This window comes from Pinus tabuliformis, chromosome 9, assembly GCF_031772625.1.
Source record: "Pinus tabuliformis cultivar Carrire ecotype Pingquan chromosome 9, CPIR1, whole genome shotgun sequence".
In the NCBI taxonomy this organism is placed as follows: Eukaryota; Viridiplantae; Streptophyta; class Pinopsida; order Pinales; family Pinaceae; genus Pinus; species Pinus tabuliformis.
In genome coordinates, this window is record NC_142307.1 from 848,653,476 (window position 1) to 848,667,066 (window position 13,591).

A 13,591-nucleotide genomic window follows, 5' to 3' on the forward strand; every position below is an offset into this window, starting at 1 on the left:
GATGTTTTTCAAGAATATTAAATTGATGTTTTGGGCTGATGTAGATTTATGTGCTATGTATATAAAGAATAGGTGTCCATCTAATGCTATAAAAAACAAGACTCCCTATGAAATGTGGTATGGACACATTCCTTCGGTGAGGCATCTCATGGATTTTGGTTCCACTTGTTATGCCTTGATACCTAAGGATCAAAGAAACAAATTCGGTGCAAGGAGTCACAAATGTATCTTATTGGGGTACTCAAATACCTCCAAATCCTACCATCTCTACGATGAAGTTAATAAGAAGTTTATAATATCTAGAGATGTGATCTTTCTTGAATCTTCCAAGATTGACAATGTTGTTGAGCAGTAGATTGATCGCTTGGATAGATTCATAGATGCAAAGTATTTTCAAGAGTTTGATAATGAGATGTGACATCTTGAAGGGGGAATCCCCATACTGGAACAATCTATGGAATCTCCTTCTAAAGCACTCTCTCCCCCGCATGAAGCTCCAACCACTTATGACACTTTTGAGTGATGTGATTGATAGAATTGGGAGGCTAAATCTTGATCCAACTTCATCTCAGTCAACTAAGAAGCCTGGGCAAACTTAGAAAGGTCCTCCAAAATGGCTAGCATAGAAACTTGAAAGTGTTCATCCTTATGAGGTTGGAAAGATAGGAACAAGAAGCTCAACCAAACAAAATGGAGGTGATGTAGATGATTTTGATTCACATGTTGATATGGATGTTTTGTTAGGTCCCTATACTACTAGTGTAACCCCTTATTTTTATTAGTACAACCCCCTTATTATATTGTTGTGCCCATGTAGTCCCCATATTGTTATTGTTGTGCCCCATAGAAGCCCACTATTGTTATTATTGTGCCCTTACATTATTATTGTTATGTCGGCTCTAATTATATTATGACCCCTTAGACTCCTATATATAGAAAGGAGGTCTTGTCATTTGTATCATCCAAGAATTGTTCATTTGTGTAATGTAAAGGAGATTTCCCCCTCGAAGAGGCTTATTTCTAAGGTGTTGATCTATCTTTTCTATCTTTTTGTGAGTTGGTTTCATAACATTTGGTATTGGAGCTTTGGATTCTAGGGTTTCGTTGCTCCAAACAAGCCATCGTGGAATTTTCGCTATATATTTTTTTTCTTTGATGTTTCAGAAGCTAAAAAAAAAACCCATTTGAGCCAAAATCGTTTTGAACTTCGGGTGAGAATTTCAGATCTTGTCTCACTATATTTTCAGATATATGATCTAAGGAAATTAGGGTTTTTGCAGACTCTTGAATTACATCTTAAACATGTGACCTTGGTAAAATTATCATAACTATATCTCTGAGTATCAGATTGAAATTTCATAAGAAGTTACAAAAATAAGATGGACTTTAGTTTTTTGTGTGTATTTTTCAAATCCGAAGGTCAAAACAGTGACACGTGGAACTTCATACAAGTTCGCTATTCTCAAAAGGTATATAATCAGGTCATTTTGGGAGATTGTGCATAACTCCTTCTTGGAGAATCCAATTCCAATCAGGATGGTGGTATTGGAAAGAGAACACAGAGGGCTATTGCAGGTTGCAATTTCGGAACTAGAAGATCCAAAATTATAGAGTTACAGTCATTTCAATATTGAGCTCCTAAAATCAAGAAAAAGCGAGATGAGGAAGCTTGATGGCAAGGATCAGATAAATTGGATACTATAGATGGAGAAATATTTTGATCTACATGGTGTACCACTATTACAAAAGGTATGTATTGCATCTAATCATTTAGAACCGAATCAATTTTTATGGTATAAAGGGCTTTGTTCTCGTAAACCACTTGTCACATGGTCAATTTTCACGGAGGAAATGATAGCACATTATGAGGATACAAAGAGAAACACCTTCTTTAGCCAATTGATAAATCTCAAACAAAAGTGTTCAATGGCAGAGCACAATGAGGACTTTCAAAAATTGAATATAAGGGAAAACAATATTCCGGAGAAGTAGAGGATTGATGTCTCCATAGGGACTTTAAAGGATAACATTCAACATGAGGTTCGTCTTTGGGAACCTAATTCATTGGAGAAGGAATTCAGGTTGGCAAGAAAAGTGGAAAGAAAAATTATGGAAACAAGGAATTCTACCCCTCACAATTATAAACATGAAAGTGTTGTTTCTCCTAGCCTTCCACAACCTACAAGGGTGACACCACAACAATTGGAAGGAAAAAGAGCAAAAGGACTTTGTTACAATTGTGATAACAAATACATTAAAGGTCATATGTGTGTTGTGAATAAATTATTTTACATTCATTGTGAAGAGGAAGAAGAAAAGGATCAAGAAAAATCAAAAGAAGAGGATATACACCAGGAACCAACCCCAGAGAAATAAGAAATTAATCCGATAAAGAAGAAATGAATCCAACCATATCTTGTAATGCATTGGCCAGAATTACCACTCCTCAAACTCTCAAGATAGAAGGACATATCAAGAAGAAAAAGATTCAAGAAGTGAAAGATCACATCGAGCATCAACAACAAGTTCTCCAACTTTTAAAGGATAACGCCACTTTGGTGCAAAATCAAATGAAACAACAGGAAAATCAACATCGCAGTGAAAGAAGTTTTGATGTAGGTGATTGGGTATTTTTACGGCTACATCTCAAGCAAGCTATTTATGAGAAGGAAATGTTGGCAATACTACATGAACTTAAGAAATGGCGACCTTACCTAATGGGAAAACACTTCAAGGTAAAAATGGATCATGATAGTCTTAAATACTTTTTAGAACAAAGATTATCTTTAGAAGAACAGAAAAAATGGGTCACAAATATGTTGGGCTATGACTTTGAAATCATCTACAAAAAAGGGATGAAAAATGTTGTTGCATATGCACTCTCAAGAAAGTATGAGGATGTGGAAGCATTGTTTTGTGCTATTTATATTATCCAACCTGATTGGATACACGAAGCAAGGGATGAATGGAAAAAGGATGAAGAAGTGTGGCCACTCATTCAAAAGTTGCAGAAGATCCCAGTTCAAACAATATTGCCAGAACTTTATGAGGAAGAAAAAATCATATTGGAACCTGGAGCATTCACAGAAACAAGAACCTGACAACTACGAAATCGATCAATTTCAGAGTATCTCATCAAGTGGAAGAACTTACCCGCTAAAGATTCCACATGGGAGAACAAGAATTTTGTACAGAAGAGTCAAGAACTACTCAAGCGTTGAGGACAACACTTTTTGAAGGAGAGGGGCATGTTAGGTCCCTATACTACTAGTGTAACCCATTATTTTTATTAGTACAACCCCCTCATTATATTTTTGTGCCCATGTAGTCCCCATATTGTTATTGTTGTGCCCCACAGAAGCCCACTATTGTTATTATTGTGCCCTTACATTATTATTGTTATGTCGGCTCTGATTATATCATGACCCCTTAGACTCCTATATATAGAAAGGAGGTCTTGTCATTTGTATCATCCAAGAATTTTTCATTTGTGTAATGTAAAGGAGGTTGCCCCCTCGAAGAGGCTTATTTCTAAGGTGTTGATCTATCTTTTCCATCTTTTTGTGAGCTGGTTTCTTATGATTGTGAACTGAATTTGTCTATAGATTTTGAACCAACTTCTTTCAAAGAAGCCACTTCTCATTATGAATGGAAAGAAGTGATGCAGAAAGAATATGATTCTTTGATAAAGATTGCAACTTGGAAGTTGGTTGATCCTCCATTGGGAACCAAACCAATAGGCTACAAGTGGGTCTTCAAAAACAAGTACAAAGCAAATGGCTCACTTGACAAGCACAAAGCCAGGCTTGTGGAAAAATATTTTCCATAGAGGGAAGGGGTTAACTATAAGGAGACTTTTCTCCCCATAATAAAATGGGCTAGCATCTGGAAACTATTTTCCTTGGCATATTAGAACAGTTGGAAATTCCATCAAATGGAGGTAAAACATGTTTTTTTGAATGGACATCTAAAAGAGAATGTTTTTATGTCCTAGCTAGAAGGATTTGTTGTGAAGGGTTAGAAACACAAAGTATGAAAGATTGTAAAATCATTGTATGGTATTAAGAAATAACTGTGAGCCTAGTACGAGAAGTTGACTGAGCATCTTGTGAAACTCAATTTCAAACATTATCATCTTGATGATGCAATTTTTTTCTCAAGAAAGTTGGAAAAATAGTTGTATATCTTGTAGTGTATGTAGATGGTCTTCTGATGAGAGGGAACAATTAGAACTACATTTCATCCATAAAGAAAGAACTTAATTAAGGTTTTGAAATGACATATTTGGATCATTGAAAGAATAACTTCGGCGTAAATCACATGTAGACAAACATTTGTCGACGCATTTATGGATCACAGAAGCCTCAATTAAACTATAGATTTGGATTATGTTCACTACTATCTTGATATTGAAGTAACCCAACATCCAAAGTTTATATTCCTCTCTTAAAATCAGTACATTGGAGATCTGTTGAACATGTTTGGCATGGATGAGTGCAATCCTTTAACTACTCCATTGGAATAGAATTTAAAGCTCACATCCACTGAAGGAAAAGAATTTGAGGATGTAATTAACTATAGATAACTCGTAGGAAGTCTCAACTATCTGACTACTACCAGGCCATACATTTCATTTGTTGTTGGAATACTCTCCAAGTTTATGAAAAGGCCTTGTGAGGGTCATTGGTTTGTTGCAAAAGAGTTATAAAGTACTTGAAGGGAACTCAAGACTTTGGACTCAAGTATACACAGTTCAGTGACTTTAGCTTGATTGGATACTCTGATTTAGATTTTGATGGAGATAAAGAAAATGGAGTATCTACTTTAGGTTATGTTATGAGTCTTAGATCAAGAGATATCTCCTGGAGGTCACACAAACAGTTAGTTTCAGTAGATTCCAAAACCGAGGTGGAATATGTGGCAGTAGCTGAAGTAATGAAGGAAATTGCATGGCCAAGGAAAATTCTGGAAGATTTGTAGGAGAAACAAGTGCATTCAACTCCTCTTTTTATTGACAACACCTTTGCAATAAAGTTGGCTAAGAACCCAAATTTCCATGATTGAACCAAGCACATTAATACAAAATATCATCTGATTTGACATCATGTTGAGGCCAAGACTATCAATCTACGACATTTTTCCACAAATTAGAAGATTGTAGACATATTCACCAAAGCTCTTGGAAGAGAAAAGTTTGAAAGATTCAGAATGATGCTTGGACTCACCAACATCCCTTCAGATTAAGGGGGGAATGTGACATCTAATCCAAAAGGCTTGGGATTATTGTAAATAGTTTTAGTTATGCATTAGAGAAAACCAAGATACCTTGGAATAAAAATCCCAAGAGTCTCTCCATTTATGTGTATATTCATGATTTGGCTAATGCAATAAATAAGTTATTCATGGAGTTACCCTCTTGGCTTGACACTTATAATGCCAAATTTACACATTAAACTCATAATTGTAGTATGCATAGTGGAAAAAGGTTCTTAATGCTAAATTGACATCATATTAATGAACAATTCAAGTACACACACAACTAAATATAAGGCAATTCATACAAAGTACCAAATTTGGGGTTTTTATCCATAATTTATGAATACATGAAAAATGCACAAGAAATGCATAACATTAAATAGCCATGGCACATCACACTATGATACACAACGAAACTATATTCATTATAATTATTTACTCATAAACATTCAAGATATGTTTTTAACAACAAAATCATATAAAAAATATGACACATAGGATGGAATACTTATCTGACTAAATTAACAAACTAGTTACAGACTCTCCACATTCCAACCTACCATAGACTGTGTGGTTCATGAATTTCAACCACGAGATACCCCCCATGTGGGGCTACAACTCCAAAAGAAATGGTAAACCAACAATAACCATACGTCCACGGGCAAGATGCAAACCCAATAGTCATGCTACTCTAGGGCTCCAGGCACCCTCTAGGCCATGAGCCAACATAGTTCCCAATTGGTCCAAAACCTAAGCTCAAGGCTCACCAATTGGTTTCTTAGGACCGAAGTCCAATCATCATCAACCTCATAATATATCTATATATATACACACACACACACTACCAATAACTACATGGCCTCTTTGCCATGTGTAACAGCCTAAAGCCATGTGGGCCGTAGGTGTCCACATCACTAATACCCATTATCCAACATTGTTTCCCCTTGTGACTATGGATTTGCATGCCCCCCATATTCTCACCATGGAGTGGGCTCTACAACCAAACTATTTTATATTATTTTGTTATAAAATATGTAAATCAGTTACAATGTATTTACAATCCTAGCCCTTCGGCCACATAACCAAAACCAATGTAAATGCTAGGGTGCACTGGACCAAAAATATAAAACATTAAGATATAAAAACACAGACCCACAAAATGATTGGCTCACCAGCCTAATTTTTGTGTATACATTTTTACATCATAAACTAGTTGGGGTATTATAATTGTTCACCATCAACGTGCACAAAGGTAAGTCAAAATTTTCACTAGTAAGTGCCAACCAAGCCAAGAAATTGATCAGTTCTATTTAAGATAAAATAAGTCTATATAAGAGTCTCTAAGAAGGTTCCACAAGGTCTTGTATAGACAGTGATCAAGTGCATCATTAAGGAATTCCTAGATGTTAAGTCACCAGTTCAATTCTCGTCCTATTCCGATGTTAGTCTTGGACATGACCATGATGTAGCCTCACCATTGTTGAACTTAAAAAAAAAAAGGAGTCTCTAAGAAGAAAGGCATCCCTAGAGGGGTGTACTAAGAAACATAAACACCAACTAGAAGAGTTTCTACAAGCATATAGAGATGTGTTCCGAGACACTAATGGGTTACTATCCAAGAGGGAGGTGGAGCACAAGATCCAACTATTGTCAAAATCCTCATTGCAAAACATTGGGTTGTACAAGTAGTAAGTTATAGAAGCAAATGAGGTGAAGAAATAGTTGGGAAAAATACTAGAACATGGGGTCATTTGATGAAGTTCATCACCATGTGGGTCACCCATCATCATTATGCCAAAGGAAGATGGGACTTGGTGGATGTGTATTGATTATAAGGAATAGATCAAAATCATGCTCAAGAATAGATATCCCTTACCCAGGATAGATGATATGTTGGATCAGTTATAGAAAGTGAATTACTTTGCCAAGCTAGAATTAAAATCTGGATATCACCAAGTTCGAGTTGAAGAAGAAGATACCTAGAAAATTTCCTTCTAAATTATATAAGGCTTATATGAATGGTTAGTCATGTCATCCAACCTACGCAATGCACCAGCTACATTTATAAGGTTAATGAATGATATATTTTTCCCTTTTATAGATTCATTTGCTATTGTCTACTTGGATGATATAGTTCTATACAATGCTACTTGGGAGGATAACATCTCATATTTGGTGTAGGTGCTAGAGACATTAATGAAGCACCAATTGATAGAAAATCTCAAGAATTGTGAGTTTGAATGACAAGCTTTGGTGTAATTGGGGCATGTGATAAATGGAGGATAGTTGAAGATAGATCCCACCACGATAGAGGTCATCATGAAATGGTAGGTGCCTACTAATGTTTCTAAGGCTAAGAACTCTGATGGGGAAGCACAATACCTGAGGAAATTCATAGCCCTATTTTTAGTGGTAGCAACACCACTCCATGCCATAGCAGCAAGTGGCAAGAGTTTGCAATGGGGAAAGGGTCAACAAAGGGAATTTGAGGAGATGAAGAAGAAGATCAGTCAAGCACCATTTCAGGCATTACCAAAATTGTAGCAACCCTTTGAAGTGGAGACACATGCAAGTGTGTATGTTATGGGAGTGGTCTTGATGCGGGGTGGAAGGCTTGTATGCTACCATTCTGAAGTATTTCATGGAGAAATTGTTAACTACCCTACCTATGATAAGGATCTCTATGCCATGGTGCAAAATGTCAAGAAGTGGGAGCACCATCTAATGGGAAAGGAGATAGTAACCCACCTATATCACCGACCACTACAATACCTACATGCCCAGAGTAAGCTACAATAAACCAACCATTACAAGTGGATGGTGTTTCTACAACAATCTCATTTAGTGATAAAGTATAAGAAGGGAAGAACAAAAAGGTTGGATGACATTCTTTCAAGACCACCCACATCAAATATCACAACTTTTGGAACTCTTATGCACATGGAGAAATTACCCATGATGCATACAAAGAGGCATATTTGGAGGATGAGAACTTCAAGGAGGTGTTTTAATAGTTGCATAATCAAAGTAATGTGCATGATGGTGACAACACCATTAACTACCATATCTAGGATGGATTATTCTACATGTTGTATAAGTTCTGTGTTCCTAAAGTTGAATGTTTGCAGCTAATCAGAGAGGCTCACACCTCCAAGATTGCAAGGAACTTCGGTGTAGGGAATATAGTGGCCAAGTTGCAGAGTTATGTGTATTTACCCAAGATGTAGAACATGTAGCCAGGTTTATAAGAGGATGCATACTTTGTTTTACTAGCAAGCCTAATAACAAGAAATAGGTTCTATATCATCCCTTACATGTACCCATTCATCCTTGGGATATAATTTCAATGGACTTTGTGGGAGGTTTACCAAAAAGTTAGAAGGGACATGACTACTTGTTCATGGTAGTTGATAGGCTCAACAAGATGTGTGTTCTAATTCCCTCCAAAAATACCATCAATGGGAAAGAAGCAACAAACATGTTATTTGGAAAGGTCTGGGTACACTTTGGGATACCAAGGAGCATTGATTCAAATAGGGAAACAATATTTCTCAGTGCATTTTGGACTTCGTTGTGGAAGAATATGGACATGAAGTTGAATAGGTCTAGAACATTCCATCCTTAGACAAGTGGGAAACATAAGTAGTCAATAGGACTTTGGTGCAAATTTTGAGGGGTTATAATCAAAAGCATCCAAATGCTTGGGATGAAAAATTGGTATATATAAAACACTCTTATAGTAGAGTAGTCCACAATTCTACTGATAAGTCCCCATTTGAAACTCGTTTTGGATATTTGTTGTCTTCACCTTTGGATATTACATATGGGCAGGAAGGATGAGTGAGGGAGGATCTTATAGGGGATGCATTGAGGGCTGAAAAATTTATTGAGATGATCACATAGATCCATATATAGATGCAAGATACACTGGAGAAGTCGTTGAAGGTGGGAGATAGAGTATGGCTACATTTAAATAAGGAGAGGCTATGGGTTCCTATTAAGAAAATCAAGGCTTTGAGGTATGGTCCCTTCAAGATACTATAAAAGGTGGGTGATAATACCTATCACCTAAGTCTACCACCATAAACACATATTTACTTAGTTGTGACTGTAGGCAATATTCAACTCTATGAGCCTTCCATGCTTGATTAGGAAGAGGAACAAATCCTACCTTATGTGGGGCATTTGGCATAAGATTCTCAAGTAGAGTTCAAAAAAGATACAATTTTGAAGAAGATGTCCAGAACTACAAGATAGGGGTAGCATGACCTTTGCATATTTGGTTGAAAGTAAAACTTCTGTGGAAAGTTAAATGGTACACCCGAGAGAAGGTGGAGGAAAAATTTTCTGACCTCATTCAGTAGAATTAGTTGGGAAAAAATGCCTCCAAGAATGGGGAGGTGTGATCCAGATTGAATAATCATATTGTTTGTCATCCATCTTCATGCTTTCAATGTAGAAATTGCAAAAAAAATTCTATTGCTAATGAAATCCAACTGAAATCAAGGGACATAAGTTTCTTCTACTATTATGCGGAAAGGAAAACACACAATAGAAACACGTGCAATAACATGAAACCATCAAAACACAAGGAACACAATTATTTTATAGGGGAACCCAACTGGGAAAAACCCCTCCATTGCTTTGCATTAATTCAAATGATAATATGGATCAATTACAATGTCTTGCTTCAATCTTGAGGCACACCTAACACTGTAATTCTGATCTCTTGCTCACTGACCTTCTCTAACCAAAACTTAGCCAAAATGGGCCTCAGCTATCCTCTTATTTCCTTGCACAATCCTGGAGGAAATTAGCCCCTAAAAAATAGGATAATTCCCTAGTTCCTTACACAAATCCTAAAGAAATTGACTACCTGCTCAATGCAAAAAATTGTACCCTCAACTAATATACAATTGATAATTACAATGTGCATTTTTCTCCACTCCAACTAGGAAATTCGAATTCCATGCATGATTATGTTTATTTTTATTAAATTTATTAGTTATATGAAAGATCAGAGAGTTAACAACTATTATAACTACTTAACTGAACTTCTACTGGCTCCACTAAATACTAGAGCTAAGTTAACTAAGTTTAACTAACAATGACTCCAGTAGATTGCTAAATTTTAGAAATCAACCCATGCACAACTCTACTTCTAGTATATAACTCGAATTTACTGACTTAGCTAAGAGACAAAGATATGTCACTCTAGCTAACTATAGTCCAATTCATCCTGCTGATGTTGAAAATAAAATTTCTCCATTTGATTAAGGCACAAGTCAAATGAAGCCTTTTCTTGCTACATTTAACACTCCCTCTTGGAAAGAAAATGGCTATGCACCACTCGTATCTTGCTCCTATGGACCTCAAATTTTCCTCTTAACAATGCCTTTGTCAAAATATATGCATCTCTCTCCTCTGTGGGAATGTAATGCAGCATCATGATTTTCTATGCACACAATCTCTCAAGTGATGACACCTGATATCAATGTTCTTGGACTTGTCATGAAATACTATACTTTTAAAGAGTTTGATGCAAATTTGATTATCACAGTAAAACATAGTAGGATTCATCTCCCAACTGAAAAGACCAACAAAAATTTTCCTCATCCAAATTGCCTCACATATTCCTTGACTAGTAGCCATAGCTCAGCCTCTGCTGAGCTAAGTACTACAAATATTTGTTTCTTGCTATACCAGGAAATAGTTGTTGACACAACACTGAAGATAGCTCCTGAAGTGCTCTTCGAGTATGATGGACTCCTTGCCAAATCTTCATTAGTGAAGCCATGGAGCTTCACACCATTAATCCTCCTATACCATAGCTGGAAATTTTTTGTGCCTCTGAAGTATAAAAGCACTTGTTTGGATGCATTCTAGTGAAGTTTGGTAGGATTCACCATAAATTGACTCAGTTGATTAATTGCATAACATATGTTAGGTATTTTGTTCACCAAGATACATCGAAGACCCACCATACATGGTATCATCTACTGCCTCTTGTATAGAGGCATCCTCCTTCCTCCAAATGGTAGCTAGAGGAGTGTCCATAAGTTTACAGTCCTGCATATGGAATTTTTGAAGTATTTTAGAGGTATATTTCCCCTAAATCACAAACAACTTTCCATCTCCCTGCCACACCTCCAAACCAAGGAAGTAGTAAATCAAGCCCATGTCATTCATCTTGAACTCTGTTGCAAGGTCCTCTGTGCAATACTTGATCAAATTCTCATTCCTTGTCAGTATCAAGTCATCTACATATAGGATTAGAATGAGTAAATTTCCATCTACCACAATGTAGTAGAGATTGGCATGTTCTTCACTCTCGATGAATCCTAATCCACTAATATATGTGTGGATCTAAGTGTACCAATAATAGGGTGCTTTCTTGATACCATAAAGGGATCTCTTGAGTCTACACACACATGTCTCCTTGTCAAATGTCTCAAATCCATCAGACTGCTCGATGTAAATCACTTCCTCAACCACTCTATTGAGGAAGGAAATCTTCACATCCATCTGGTGGGTCTTCCACCCCATATGTGCAGCTAATGCTAGAATGGTTCTGTTGGAGGAGTATCTAGTCACTAGGGCAAATGTCTCTTCATAATCAAATCCCTCTACCTATGAGAAGCCTTTAGCTACAAATATGGCCCTGTACTTCTCGATACTCCCATCAGTTGCATGTTTCACTTTGTATATCCATCTGGAACCAACCACTGACTTGTTCTTTGGTCTTGATACCACCTCCCATACATGGTTCTTCATGATGGAGTCATATTCATCCACCGTGGGATCTACCCATACTGGTTGGGAAACTGCATCCTCAAATGAAGAAGGCTCAAAATCAATGAGTTATGAATGGGTGCCATATAACCAGTATACATGTATGGGGACACCGCTGCCTATGTAAGGATGTAGGAGCTCCCACATGTTCCTATGCATCCTGCACCAACCTTTCAGCCTCTCTAGTTCTCTTCCTCCCCTCTCTGGAAGATTTTGTATGAATGGGTGCCTCCACTCAACCCCCTTTCTACTCCTCCACAACATCCTCAAGATCTGAATTAGGATCCTCCTTTTGAGCTAGAGGTTCCTCCTCTGGTGGAATACTCAACTCTCACTCTAGAGAGCTTCCCATAGCCTTTTGCTCATCAAATCTAACATCTCTCCTCATCACTGTCATCTCAAGTGAGGGAAAATATTCCTGATAGTTATGAGGTGTCTTTGTGTATCTTAGAAAGATCCCCTACTCAGTTGTCAGCTCCTGATTTTTCCTGCTATCCTTGGAGACATGACAATAGACTATAGCTCCAAAGATTCAAAAATAGGATACATTTGGATTCCTCCCAGAGAAACATTCTTCGAGTCTGATCATGCCAACTATTTTGTGAGGGCTCTGGTTTTGAAAAAAATTGTTATTTTCATGCTTATGCCCATAGATATAGTGGAAGTCCTTGATCATGCAACATGGCTCTTGCAACCCCTACAATGCTCCTAAATTTCCTCTCTACCACCCCATTTTGTTGTGGGTTGTAGGGTGTAATTCGTTCTCTTCTAATGCCTTCTTTGGCCAAAAAAAACTTTGATAGCATTTGACGCAAATTCTCCTCCATTATCACTTCTTAGGGATTTAATTTTCTGATTCAACAAATTTTGAAAACACTTCATCTTTCTTCTTCATAAAATAGATCCAACACTTGGGGGAAAAGTCATATATGAAAATTACATAATACATGTGTTTTGCAACTGATACTATATAAAATGGCCCACACACATCAGAGTGGACTCACTCCAAGATTTCTCCAGCACTTCTATCTCCAACCTAGAAGGATGATTTCACATATTTTCTGAGAGTGCATCCCTTGCAAACATCACTTTTGTCAAGAGTGCCTTTCAGAACTCTTGTGGTGATCTGCTGCATGATTTTCAAAGCTCCATGGTGTAGGTGACCAATGTGCTTATTCCATAGTTCTCTAACAACTCGACTCTAAACATGTTCTTCTTTGTTTTTCAATGCAACAGATGCATCCACCTCTACCTTGTAGATATTTTTCACTCTAACACCAATTTGTTTTAATTTTCCAGTAGCAACATTCTTCATATTAGATTTCCCCATACTAAACACCACATCACTACCTCTCTCCTTTAATACAACTACATAAGTCAATTTTTTCTTCGACACATACATGACATGTTTAGGTGAAGATGGGGTCCTGACTCCCTCTTAAAGGTGACAGTACCAATCCCTTTGGTACTATAGTTCCCATCTTCTCCAAGATCTATGTGTAATTATAGGTCCTTCTCCTCCAGGCCGCTAAAGAACTCCTTA